Source organism: Silurus aristotelis (genome assembly GCF_946808225.1).
Source record: "Silurus aristotelis genome assembly, chromosome: 5".
Classification (NCBI taxonomy): Eukaryota; Metazoa; Chordata; class Actinopteri; order Siluriformes; family Siluridae; genus Silurus; species Silurus aristotelis.
The window spans coordinates 8,691,325-8,704,569 of NC_139578.1; positions in this window are offsets into that span (position 1 = coordinate 8,691,325).

Below are 13,245 nucleotides of genomic sequence, written 5' to 3' on the forward strand. Positions count from 1 at the left end.
TGAGTGTGCTGCAGGCATACCAGGCTGGCCTGCTATGGAGGCCGATGTGAGCTTCCTTCTGCGCGCCACGGTGACCCCTCCTGGCCTGACCTGTTAACGCTGTAGGTGAGGGCGATTGCTGGCGGGTTCAGGAAACCGCGGTGGCATTTCGGTGGTAGTTCCTCGCCGCTCCGATGGGGCTGCTCGGCGGCAGCCTCGCCCTGGTACGTCCAGGCACAGCGAAATAGCCCGGTAAGAGAGCGTTGCCACCCGATACCCGCAGGGAGGTCCTAGGGGACCCTGGCGACACTCTTAGCACAAGGAGGGGCTGGACGACCTGAGGAACATCCTCGCCTCTAGTGAACAGGCTGTGGTGCGTAAGCCTGATGGCTTGCATCTTGGAGGGCAGTGTGCACCTCATGCTACGGTGCTCGTCCCTCCCCGGCACCAGCTCCAATGGTTAACACCCTTATTCCATCCGAAGTTCGTGGCGGATGGGGGTCATCCGCCGCCTCTCAGGAGGCTTCAACAGCCGCAGTACACTGCTCCTGCCATTCGGGTTCAGGAGGATTGTCTGCCAGCCCTGCCACGGGTCGTGTTTAGGGCGCAGCTTTCTCCAGCGGTTTGCTCCCCGTATTCCGCCCGTAAGATCGCTGCGGATAGGGGGGAGCCGCCGCCTCTCAGGAGGTGTAGTCGGCTGCAGAGCATCGCTCCAGCTGCTCTGAGTGGTCACAGGCCAGCCTCGAGGGGTTGGTTCTCCCTGTGGAAACTTTCTGTCAGTATGGAGGGCTGCCAGGAGTCTCTCGGGGGTCCTGCGTACTGTGGAGAAGGGCTGCGCGATTCAGATCGCGTCTTTTCCTCCCCGGTTAAACGGGATGTGTCCCACCCTGGTGGGACCCATGCAGGCTCTGATCCTGGGACAGGAGGTGCGTGCTCTCCTGAGGAAACGGGCCATCGACGTGGTTCCCTCCTCCTTGTTCAGAGAGTCAGGCTACTACAGGCCGTGCTTCATTGTTCCGAAGAAGGATGGCGGGTTGCATCCCATTCTGGATCTCCACTTCTTGAACCACTCACTTTTGAGTCTCGGGTTCGGGTTTCTCGTTTAGAGAGGTCGTGCCTCAGGTCGAGTCCGAGGACTGATTTGTCATACGTTAGATCTGGAGGTCGCATGCTCCCACGCAGCCATCTTTTACCACACACGGGAGGTTCCTGAGGTTGCTTTGGGGCGAAGCTTACCAATACCGCCCCCCCCCTGTTCGGCCTAGCACTCTCACCCCATACCTTCACAAAGTGCGGCATCCGCATTTTGAATTCTATTGACGATTGGTTGATATTGGCTCGTTTAGGGCACCAGGCAGTTCGGCATTGAGATGTTGTTCTCGCCTGCATGAAGGTACTGTGGTTCAGACTAAAACGCCAGGTAGAGTGTACTTTCTCCAGCGCAGAGAACCACTTTTCTCTGCGTGGTGTGGGTCTCGGCCAGGTTGCGGGCACGGTTGTTTCCCGCCTGGTTTGAAGTCATCCTCACCGCAGTCAGGAGGGTAGGAGCAGGCCAGCCACTCACTGTGAGGTTCCAGAGGCTGCTGGGTCTCATGGCGGCAGCGTCCAGTTTAATTCCACTCGACCTCCTCCACATGATGCCCCTCCAGTGATGGCTCCGGGGCAGACGGGTTCTCCCTCAGAGGGAGTCTGTATCGTACCATCAAGGTCTCGCGGTGTGCCCTTCGAGCCTTGTATGCATGAAAGGACCCTACGTTTTGTCCCGAGGCCCCGTTTTAGGCATGCGTCGCGTAACGCTAACGACGGACGCTTCCCCTTACGGGGTGGGGAGCGGTCATGAGTGGCCGCTCCGCCCAGGGTCTGTGGAGCGGCCCACATCTCTCGTGGCACATAAGTTGCCTGGAGATGCTGGCAGTGTTGTTGTGGTTAAAACACTTGCTCCCAGTCCTGAGAGATTGCCATGTGTTGGTCCGCATGGACAATACTGCGGTTGGATGTCGGTTCAGTTCTGGAGTTTTTACAGGAACAGTTTGCCACAGGGTTAACCTGATGTGTTGTGTTACAGGCATTCTGTCCTCCTCTGTTTATAGCCCCCGACCAGGGGTTACAGGGCAGCTGTGTCCAGTGTGAGCACTGGATGCTTGTCTCCACAGGATGAGTCCTTGGAGGCGGTCGGTGCGGCTGTTCGTCTGCTGTGGCCCTAATAGGAAAGGTTCCTGGGCGATGAGCGGACATTAAGAAGGTGGGTAGTGAATGCCATCCATTTAGCTGCAAGTCCTGGTTTCCCCACTCCGATCGGGGTCTGGCCTCGCTCGGCCTGTGGCGGCCTCTACTGCCTGGTCTGCTGGAGTTTCACTCCTGGGCATTGCAACGCTGCGGGCTGGTTCCCGAAGACACCCCCCCCCCCCCGCTAACCTTGTTGGGTTGTGGCCTCGACCCGAAGCCACTCCCAGCTCCTCTGTCCTGCCGAAGCCCTCACACACTGGGCAGGATCTGGTCAGTGTGGCGTGATTGGACACTCGTTCCCAAAGCGTTTCGACGCAGCTCGAGTTCCCGAAAGGTAACGTCTCTAGGTTATGAACGTAACCCTAGTTCCCCAAGAGAACGACGCAGCGTCTCGTTCCCTCGGGGAACTAGGGTTACGTTCATAACCTAGAGACGTTCTGACAAATTCACCATCTTCAAGCAATTATTTAGTGGCTAAAAGACAAGAATGACTATTTATACATAAATGCAAGGTGCTTCAGATGTTATTTTTTCTGGTAATTAATACAAAAGCAAGCATAAATTGAAAATGAATAGAAATGTTTTATGGATAGGTCAAAATACTGCAATCTCAATGTCATATTATATAAAACCATTTATGTTTGCACCATATATAGACTCTAAGAAACTATTAATTTGCTTTTATAGAACGCATAGATCTTTAAAAAAAATTATATTTCACCTGACTATCATGTGAGGTATAAATGTGACAGGCTTTGAATGTGTTACTTTGTGTACTGGGTGCATTCTGCCATCTCATACACAACAATTTAAGGGATTTACAGAGAATGGTGGGGAAAAAAAGCAACCATAATCAGCACCTGGTGATATTGTAGCCAAAATCATGTTATGATCACAGAGGTCTAAGTAAAATACAGAAAGCAAACAGAGAGACAGTTCCCAGTTACATCATAACCGAATTCAACATTAGTGTGCAGAATGTACTCCCAGAATGCACCACATGTTGCAGGATTGGATAGAACAGTTCATGTCATTTGGCAATGTTGTCAGAGAAAAACAACCAAACATGTCTGCAGTAGCCATTGAAACTTAACAAGATTAAAAATAACCAAATGTATGATTATTTGTAATGCTTTGGTGCATTATAAATGGAACATTACCGTGTGGTACAACATGGTATTGTATTTCACAAGAGCTATGCAACTTGCTGTATGGTAAAACATGGACCAATGCATCCAGTATCAAGCTTACTGTGACACAACAAATTTCTAAATAATTCTTTATCCAATTATATCTAATAAAGTGGCATCTTAGTGTGAAATTATTAAGTAGTAAAATTCTACTTACTAGAAGAAGGTGTATAATGTATAATGTTTGTATATTGTTTTTTGTTTTTTTTTGTCTGAAATCCAGACTATTTGGATGCCTTTTTTTTGCATTCCACCAGGGACAAATCAGTTACACTTATCAGTTCACAAGAAAAAGGGAAACATTCCCTACATTCTTCACGATGGTAGGAAGAATGGAGGGACATTATACATTATTTCTATGTGTATCTCTCATGACTGAAATCTATTTAAGGAGCTGATATAATTTGAGTATCAAAATGTATGATTATCTCTAGGAATATTTGCATAGTTACTATTGGTGTAAATGTGTTCTGAAATACACAACAGCATTTTATACACTTAAAAACAATCAACAAATGATAGGAACTTTAAAAGTCTTAAAAATGGATCTGACATACATGACCTACTTTTTCTTAATAAAGCTTTTAAAGGAAAATGAAAATAAATGAATATACACCACTATGTATAGATAGTAGAAGAATGTTGTAAATGATAACCAGGTAGCTGCACTGCAACATGCCTCTCAGTAACATCTAAGAGGATGAAACATCCCTTGTGGTTTATTCTTCCATTTGTAGGCTATGGTGATTATTGGGGCGCATGAAATTAAATAGGCATGTAAATAACTTTTTATATTATGAAATAGCCACTGTACCTTGTACAAGCCAGTAGAAATGGTAGGAAATGTTCTGCAGATTGGTGCATATAACACTGCAAAACCTACCATCTGGATCGAAAACTAGTGAGATTCATAACCTTAGGCAGGAACCCTGGGTTTGGCCACACGAAACCCTCAAGAATGATCCAATCACACAGCGAAATTTACATTATTTCTTATAGGATAATTACATTCGCTCTTCGACCTTTTCGCATTTCGACCTTTTCACAGCGCCGGCGGCGGGACCGTAAACAAAGGATGGGGAAGCGAGGCGGGATCAGGGCTAAGCTAAGGCTAAACCCGCATCAACCATCGATTCCAAGCGTCCTCCTTGCCAATGTACAGTCTCTTGCTAATAAAATGTATGAGTTGCTGCTCCGGATATCATCACACAAACGGATTAAGGAATGTAATGTCATGATTTTTACGGAAACATGGCTCAACAACAACATTCCCAGCAGCGCCATTGAGCTCGGGGGTCGCAGTGTTTTTCAGGCGGACAGGACGGCAGAGGACTCTGGTAAGCGCAGAGGTGGAGGTCTGTGCATTTATGTTAACAACTCATGGTGCACGGACTCTACTGTCACTGAAAGTCATTGCTCTGTTCATTTAGAGTATTTGATGATTAAGTGCAGACCCTTTTATTTACCGAGAGAATTCTCAGCCATTGTTGTGACTGCAGTGTACATGCTAATGCTAAGCTAGCTATGGAGGAACTGCATGCAGCTATCAGCAAACAGCAGTCTACACATCCGGAAGGAGCCATCATTGTTGCTGGAGATTTCAACCATTCCAACCTGAAATCTGTTTTACCAAAATTTCACCGCAATGTCTCCTGCTCTACCAGAGGGGACAAAACACTGGACCAGGTATACACAAACATACCTGGGGCATACACAGCCATTCCCCTCCGCCGCTTGGGTCAGTCTGATCACCTCTTTTTGTTCATGCTACCCAAATACACACCACTGATCAAATGTGTGAAACCAGCTCTGAGGACAGTAAAGGTATGGCCAGAGGGGGCCATTTCTTCTCTACAACAACAGTTTCAGGATACTGACTGGAACATGTTCGCCTCACAGGCCACACTGGACTCTCACACAGACATGGACATTTACACATCATCTGTTTTGGACCATATTAACACGTGCATTGACAATGTCACTACCGTCAAACACATGAAATGCTTTCTTAACCAGAAGCCGTGGATGAACTCTGAAGTCCGTCTCCTGTTGAAAGCAAGAGATGCTGCCTTTAAATCTGGCAGTGCAGAGGACTACAACAGAGCCAGGGCCAACCTGAATAGGGGCATCAGGAAAGCAAAACTCATATTCAAACTCCACATAGACGAGCACTTCCACAACTCTGACCCCAGACGCATGTGGAAAGGCATCCAGTCAATCACAGACTACAAACCTACAGCTCAACCAACCAGCAGTGCCTTCCAACCAAACGAACTTAATCACTTTTTTGCTCGTTTTGACCAAAGCACAGGACATTTCACAACAACCACGGACTCTTCTACTGCTTACAGCCCACTTTTACTCTCAACAATGGACGTCTATTCAGTGTTTAGCAGAGTGGATGCACGCAAGCCAGCTGGCCCGGATGGCATACCGGGACGTGTTCTCAGAGCATGCGACAACTGGCACAGGTTTTTACTGACATTTTTAACCTGTCATTGGCCCAAGCCACGTTACCTACATGCCTGAAGACCACTACTATCATACCAGTGCCTAAGCACTCAGCTTCTAAATGCCTGAATGACTTTCGCCCGGTTGCACTCACCCCCATTGCTATACAGTGCTTTGAGAAACTGGTAATGAATCACCTCACTGCGGGCCTACCACGTACACTGGACCCATACCAGTTTGCCTATCGCCCGAACAGGTCAACTGAGAATGCAGTTTCCACAGCTCTTCATTCTGCTCTCGCCCACCTGGATAAAAGCAACACATACATCAGAATGCTGTTCATTGACATTAGCTCTGCATTCAATACAGTCCTCCCCACTGTACTGATTACTAAGCTCAGGGAACTGGGTATCTGCACCTCCACTTGTAGATGGATTCTGGACTTTCTCACCAACTACCTCAATCTGTCAAGTTGGGAAACCAGGTATCCTCAACTCTCATTCTGAACACTGGCATACCGCTTGGCTGTGTTCTGAGCCCACTGCTCTACTCCCTGTTCACCCACGATTGTGCTCCTCTGTATAACTCCAACATCTTCATCATGTATGCAGATGACACCACCGTGGTCGGCCAGATCGAAAACAACGACGAATCGGCCTACAGGGAAGAGATCCGTAATCTGGCAGCATGGTGTGCCACCAACAACCTGACTCTCAACGCCACAAAGACCAAAGAGCTCATTGTGGACTTCTGGAAATCCAACAGCGGGAGACATCTACCAGTCAACATCAATGGAACTGAGGTAGAGCGAGTCTCCAGCTTTAAGTTCCTGGGAGTTCACATCTCTGAGGATCTGTCCTGGCAGCAGAACACGTCAGCTCTGGTAAAAAAAAGCACAACAAGGCCTGTACTTCTTGAGAAGTCTCAAGAAATCTCATCTGTCCCTGGGGATTTTAACGAGTTTCTACCGCTGCATCATTGAGAGCATCCTGACCAACTCCATCACTGTATGGTACGGAGGCTCCACTGTGTGTGAACATAAAGCACTGCAAAGGGTGGTCAAAACCGCCCAACACATCACTGGCACCCAACTACCTGCCATTGAACACCTTCACCACAGCAGATGTCTGCGCAGAGCTCACAACATTATCAAGGACTCTTCACATCCCAGTCATAAACTGTTAACCCTCCTTCCATCACAAAGGAGATACAGGAACTTATGCACCAGAACCAGCAGGTTCAGGGGCAGCTTTTTTCCATCCACCATCACATTACTGAACTCTACACTACACCGCTAAATCACTACAAAACAAACACAAACAAAAGACTGTATATAACCTCTGTGCAATACATGTACATACTACATAGTATATCTTTTTCACTCCTCAGTACATCTGCACTTTTTATATCTGTATGTATCTTTATCATTACTGTACATTCTGCCCAACATTTCACATTCATTTGTGTATATAATGTATGTGTATATATATATATATATATATATATATATATATATATATATATATATATATATATATATATATATATATATATATATATATATAGTAGACTGTTTATTCAGCTTGCTACTCTACTCCTTAATGCCATAATCTTGTGATCTTGTAACCTTTAATTTCTGCACATTTTTCTAAATATAAACAGACACAATGTAGTGCAAAAAACAGCAGCAGTCAAGAGGTGCAAAAGACAGCATGTAAACAGTATAGTATAATAACAGTATAGTGTAATAAGATACAGTAAAGGTGCAAAAAACAGCATGTAAACGGTATAATATAATACCACTTGCTGTAAATATACTAGATAGTTATCTGCACTGTAAATATGCTAGATATTTATCTGCACTTTTGCACGACTGCTACATTTTGCAATTCTGGTAGATGCCAAACTGCATTTCGTTGCTGTGTACCTGTACTATGCAATGACAATTAAGTTCTATCTATCTATCTATCTATCTATCTATCTATCTATCTATCTATCTATCTATCTATCTATCTATCTATCTATCTATCTATCTATCTATCTAAAACCCTCTACCATCATGATCTAAGAGAAAACACTGGTCTCCTAACTATAGAAAAGCCAAGAGTCCAATAAGCAAAGGCTTGTTTGCCTCTCCTGTGTTGGTGTAATGGTCAGTTAAGTGGTCGCTGCTATCTGACTCACCCGGTTCGATTCCTACCGCTTAGCTTTCCTTTAAATTGTTTAAAAAGTTTTAAAAAAGAACCAAAAAAAGGTCCTAAAAATCAGGTTCTTGCAGGAGATCCTGTGGCTCAATTGGAAGAGCTTTGCCTCTGGGTTGAGAGGTTGCCGGTTCAAATCCTGGCCAGGGCTCAAAGTTAAGATTGTGGAAGGTGTCAGGAATGGCTGCGTGGAAGGTTGGATGTGGATGTGGGTTCGGGTTCGGAGGGCGTATCCTGAAGCAGGGGGGCAATATCCGGGCATCTGCCCCCCCAGGGTCTGAAAAGCTGAAAACAGGGGGTTATGAAGCAAAAACGTCCAAAAAAGTTTCGACTTAGTTTTGCATATATAGGGAAAAATTTTGCCAAAAACCTATCACCCTCACTTTTTCTAAGGCTGTGAAGCAGCAGGTCTTCTCAACCTTTGTTCACAGTCAACCACTCCATTGCTCACCACACACTGTTTTTTCCACACAGCTTACCCAGTGTGGGGACAAGCCAGATTCGAACCAGCAACCTCTGAGCTTAGAGGCAAGGCTTTTATCACAAAGCCATCAAGTCCCACAACATACCTACTTTTTTTTGGGGGTTTATCCTTCGTTTCATGCTTCAAAGCAAGAAATTCAGACCAGACAGAAACATAGAAAGCAGGATTCGAACCCTGAACCACACCAACAGCGAAATACCAGTCTTAACCCACAGAACCATCGGGAAGGACCGGTTGCGATGATTGTTTAGAGAAGGTCTATCTTTTCTTTCAAACCATCAACACAAGAATATAATGCTAAAGACAGATGTAGGAAACAAAACCATATCGTGACTAGCAGGGACAAAGCAGGATTCTAACCCTGATTTACACCATTAGCGAGGCACCAGCATTAACCCACTGAACCATCAGGAAGGATAAGTTGGAAAGTTTGATTAGAGCAGGTCTATCTTTCTTTTTGACCCATCAAAACAAGAATATGAAGATGTAGGAATCAGGAATTTACCCTACCTCATGACTAGCAGACAGAAAGCCAGGTTTGAACCCTGACCACCAACATTAGCAAAGTACCAGCCTTAACCCACTAAGCCATTAGAAATAAAAAGGATGGGAAGCTTGATTAGAGCAGGTCTATCATTCTTTTTAAACCATCGACACAAGAATTTAACGCTAAAGAAAGATGTAGGAAGCGAAAACAGATGTAAGCAGCACAAGTTGAACCCACATTGTAACTAGCAGGAACAAAGCAGGATTCAAACCATGATCCCCACCACCAGCGAGATACCCACGTTAACCCATTGAACCATCGGTGAGGACAGGCTAGGAAGCTTGTTTAGAGCAGGCCTATCTTTCTTTTCAACCCATTAAAAACAAAAATATATTGCTAAAGAAAGATGTAGGAAGTGAATCCTGATCGTGACTGGCAGGCAGAAAGCAGGATTTGAACCCTGATCCCCAACAAGACAAGACACCTGCTTTAACCCACTGAACCATTAGGGAAGACAGGCCAGGAAGTTTGTTTAGAGCAGGTCTATCTACCTTTAAACCATCAACACAAGACTATAAAGCTAAAGAAAGATTTAGGACGCAGGAACATAACCTACATCGCAACTAGCAGGCAGAAAGCAGGATTCAAAGCCTGATCCTCAATATCAAGTCAAGTCAAGAGGCTTTTATTGTCATTTCTACTATACACAGTGGTACACAGTACACAGTAAAAATGAGACAACGTTCCTCCGGAACCCTGGTGCTACACTAAACAACAACAAGCTACATAAAGTGCATCGAGTGCAACCTAGTGCAAACAGTGCAGACAAAAAACAATACAGACAGACAGTGCAGACAGAAAACACAAGACAACACAAGACAAGACACAAAACCTGAGATAGCGCCAACTAGTAAACCTACTGTATACTCTTAATATACAGTACTGTATAAGGAGAACTGTAAAAACTATACCCGGGACTGAATATAAACAGACACAATGTAGTGCAAAAAACAGCAGCAGTCAAGAGGTGCAAAAGACAGCATGTAAACAGTATAGTATAATAACAGTATAGTGTAATAAGATACAGTAAAGGTGCAAAAAACAGCATGTAAACGGTATAATAGAGCCAAAGGTGCAAAAAACAGCATGCAAACAGTGTAGTACGGTAGAGTATAAATAATAATAAATAAATGATGGTGGAATGGGCTGAGATGAGTGTGTGTCGAGTGTTAAGTCTAGGACTTCAATGAGGCACTAGCCTTAACCCACTGAACCATGGAAGAGATCAGATTGGGAAGCATGTTTAGATGAGGCACAAGCCTTAAACCACTGAGCGACCGCTGCTGAAAAGCATGTGTGCTTTTTTGGAGGGTTCATACTTTGTTTCATGCCAGCGCAGTAAGAAAGAAGGCATGTACTCAGATAAGACGGAAGTACTTTTACTAGGACCACATGCAGCTAGAAGTAAACTTTCCGATTACGTAGCATCTCTGGATGGTGTTTCTGTTTCAGCGTGTACGGCTGTCAAAGACCTTGGTGTGATTATTGACTCGTGTCTTCCTTTGAGTCTTACGTGAATAATATTACCAGGATCGCCTTCTTTCACCTTAGAAATATTGCTAAAATTAGAAATATGATGTCGTTACAGGATGCAGAAAAACTAGTTAATGCTTTTGTTACTTCTAGATTAGACTACTGTAACGCTTTACTGTCTGGGTGTGCGAGTAAGTGCATAAATAAGCTTCAGTTAGTTCAGAATGCAGCAGCAAGAGTCCTCACTAGATCTAGGAAATATGACCACATCACCCCTGTTTTAATCAGTCTACACTGGCTCCCAATCAAATCTCGCATTGATTATAAAATATTACTACTGACGTATAAAGCACTTAACGGTCTCGCACCGCAGTATCTGAGTGAACTTCTGTACCAATATGATCCTCCACACCTACTTAGATCAAAAGGTGCTGGCTATCTGTTGGTTCCTCAAATAATGAAGACTACAGCAGGGGGCAGATCTTTCTCTTATAAAGCCCCACAGTTATGGAACAGCCTTCCAACCAGTGTCCGGGACTCAGACACAGTCTCAGTGTTCAAGTCGAGGTTGAAAACTTATTTATTTAGTCAAGCCTTTTATCAGTAGATTTTTCTTACATTCACACTTTCACTCGGGTTTGTTGACGGTGGTGTGGTGGGTCGTCTCTTATCCCAGAGATCCCTCATGTTTGTGTTACCTTCTGGTTCTCCCTTTTAGTTATGCTGCCATAGCGAGTCTTGCCTGAGTCCAAACTGCACAGTGACATTAACTTTCATACACCAATAGGGACACCTAATAATCCATCTTCCCGTGAACCTCTCTCTCTCTCTCTCTCTCTCTCTCTCTCTCTCTCTCTCTCTCTCTCTCTCTCTCTCGGTCGAGTTAAACATGCTCCTGAGGCTCCAGTGACCACTGTTCTTGCCCCTCTCCCCTCCGTGGATCTTTATACTTCTGTGCAGCTTGGGACGGTCTCTCATCAACACCTTGGGTGGTTCCATGTAATTCCGGATTAGAACAGGTGCTTTGAGGATGGATTGGACTGTAGTTAATGTCAACAGTCTGCTACACTGACTCAGGAATACAGTTTGCTTCTGATCATCATCACTGTACCCCGCAACATTGTATATCTGCTTCAAATGGACATTTGGTGCAACCCAGATGAGGATGGGTTCCCTCTTGAGTCTGGTTTCTCTCAAGGTTTCTTCCTTATGCCATCTCGGGGAGTTTTTCCTTGCCACAGTTGCTCATCAGGGACAAACATACTTTCAAAGAACATATTTATGTTTAATCACCACATTATCTGTGTAAAGCTGCTTTGAGACAATGTTCATTGTTAAAAGCGCTATACAATTAAAAATGAATTGAATTGAATGTAGGACTGGCTTTGAAACCTTATCACCAGCGTGGACTATATTAAGGACCATGTTCAGGCACAAGCCTTAACCCACTGAGCTACCACAGAAGTGCTTTTTTTTGGTGGAGTTATCTTTCATTAAAGACCAGGAAATCAAGAAATTAATCCAACACAGAATTGAAATGTTTTCAGAATGGACAAGGTCCAGAAGTTTTATTTACCAACACAGCAACCAGCTCGACCAGGAATCAAACTCTCAAACTCATCCTCATGGGGACCCTGACATTAACCCACTAGGCTATCACATCTATCCATCGATCTATCTCTCTATCTTATATGAAGTGAGGTCCAGTTAACAGCTAAAACAGGCGGAAGTAATAACTACTTTTTACTTAAGTACATGTCAGAGCCAAGACTTCTTTACTTTCACTTGAGTAAAAAAGTATAATCAATACTTCAACTTTTATCTGAGTATTTTAAAACATTTTTACTTCTACTTAAGTTAAGGATTTGTGTACTTTTGTCACCTCTGCTAAAATATCCTGACATTAACAATAATTTGCGGGTCTAGCAAATTATAATTCTAATAATTCTACGGTTCTAGCATTTAAATTTGAGTATTCAGAATTCAAAGCCAGCAGTTTGCTTACCTCTTCAATATGTTATACTTCAAAAGCATGTGGTGCATGTTTTATAGTGTGGCAAATCAGTGAATAGCATGGGGATGTATATAATAAGACACAATTTCAGTTGTAGCCTACTGTCTCTTGTTCACAAAGTCTGTTGAGATCCACTAGGAAAAAAACTTGACACTTGCAATTAGCAAAATATGTGTACCAGACTGAATTACCCAGATCTGTTGTCGGTCTCTGGGTAAAATGTCCAAGCAAATTGTTCTGCCATGATAGCATGGAAGCTTTAAAACTATGCTCCCCCTGTAGGTAATTTGTCATCAGTAAGTCTACCACTATCTGTAGTGACCACACTTTTGGACACTTCTGTTCTACAGTATAAGTGTGTTGCCACTTGAGACTGTGCAGCAGTTTTTGCCTCAAGCCATCAGGCTTCTCAACACAGAACTGAACTAAGACTCATGCATACACACACTCAACTGTGACTGATCTGTACAACCCAGACTCAACACACAATCATACTAACTTCATACATCCATGCCCATATTAAATCACTTCATTACTCCAAACTGTTAACATGCTGTTTTTGTACTCTTTTACACACCACACTGTGTAATATACAGCAGGTTTACTGTCGGTGCAATTTTGTGTTTTGTGTATTTGTCCTACACTGTCTTGAACTGTCTTGCACTGTCTTGTGTTGTCTT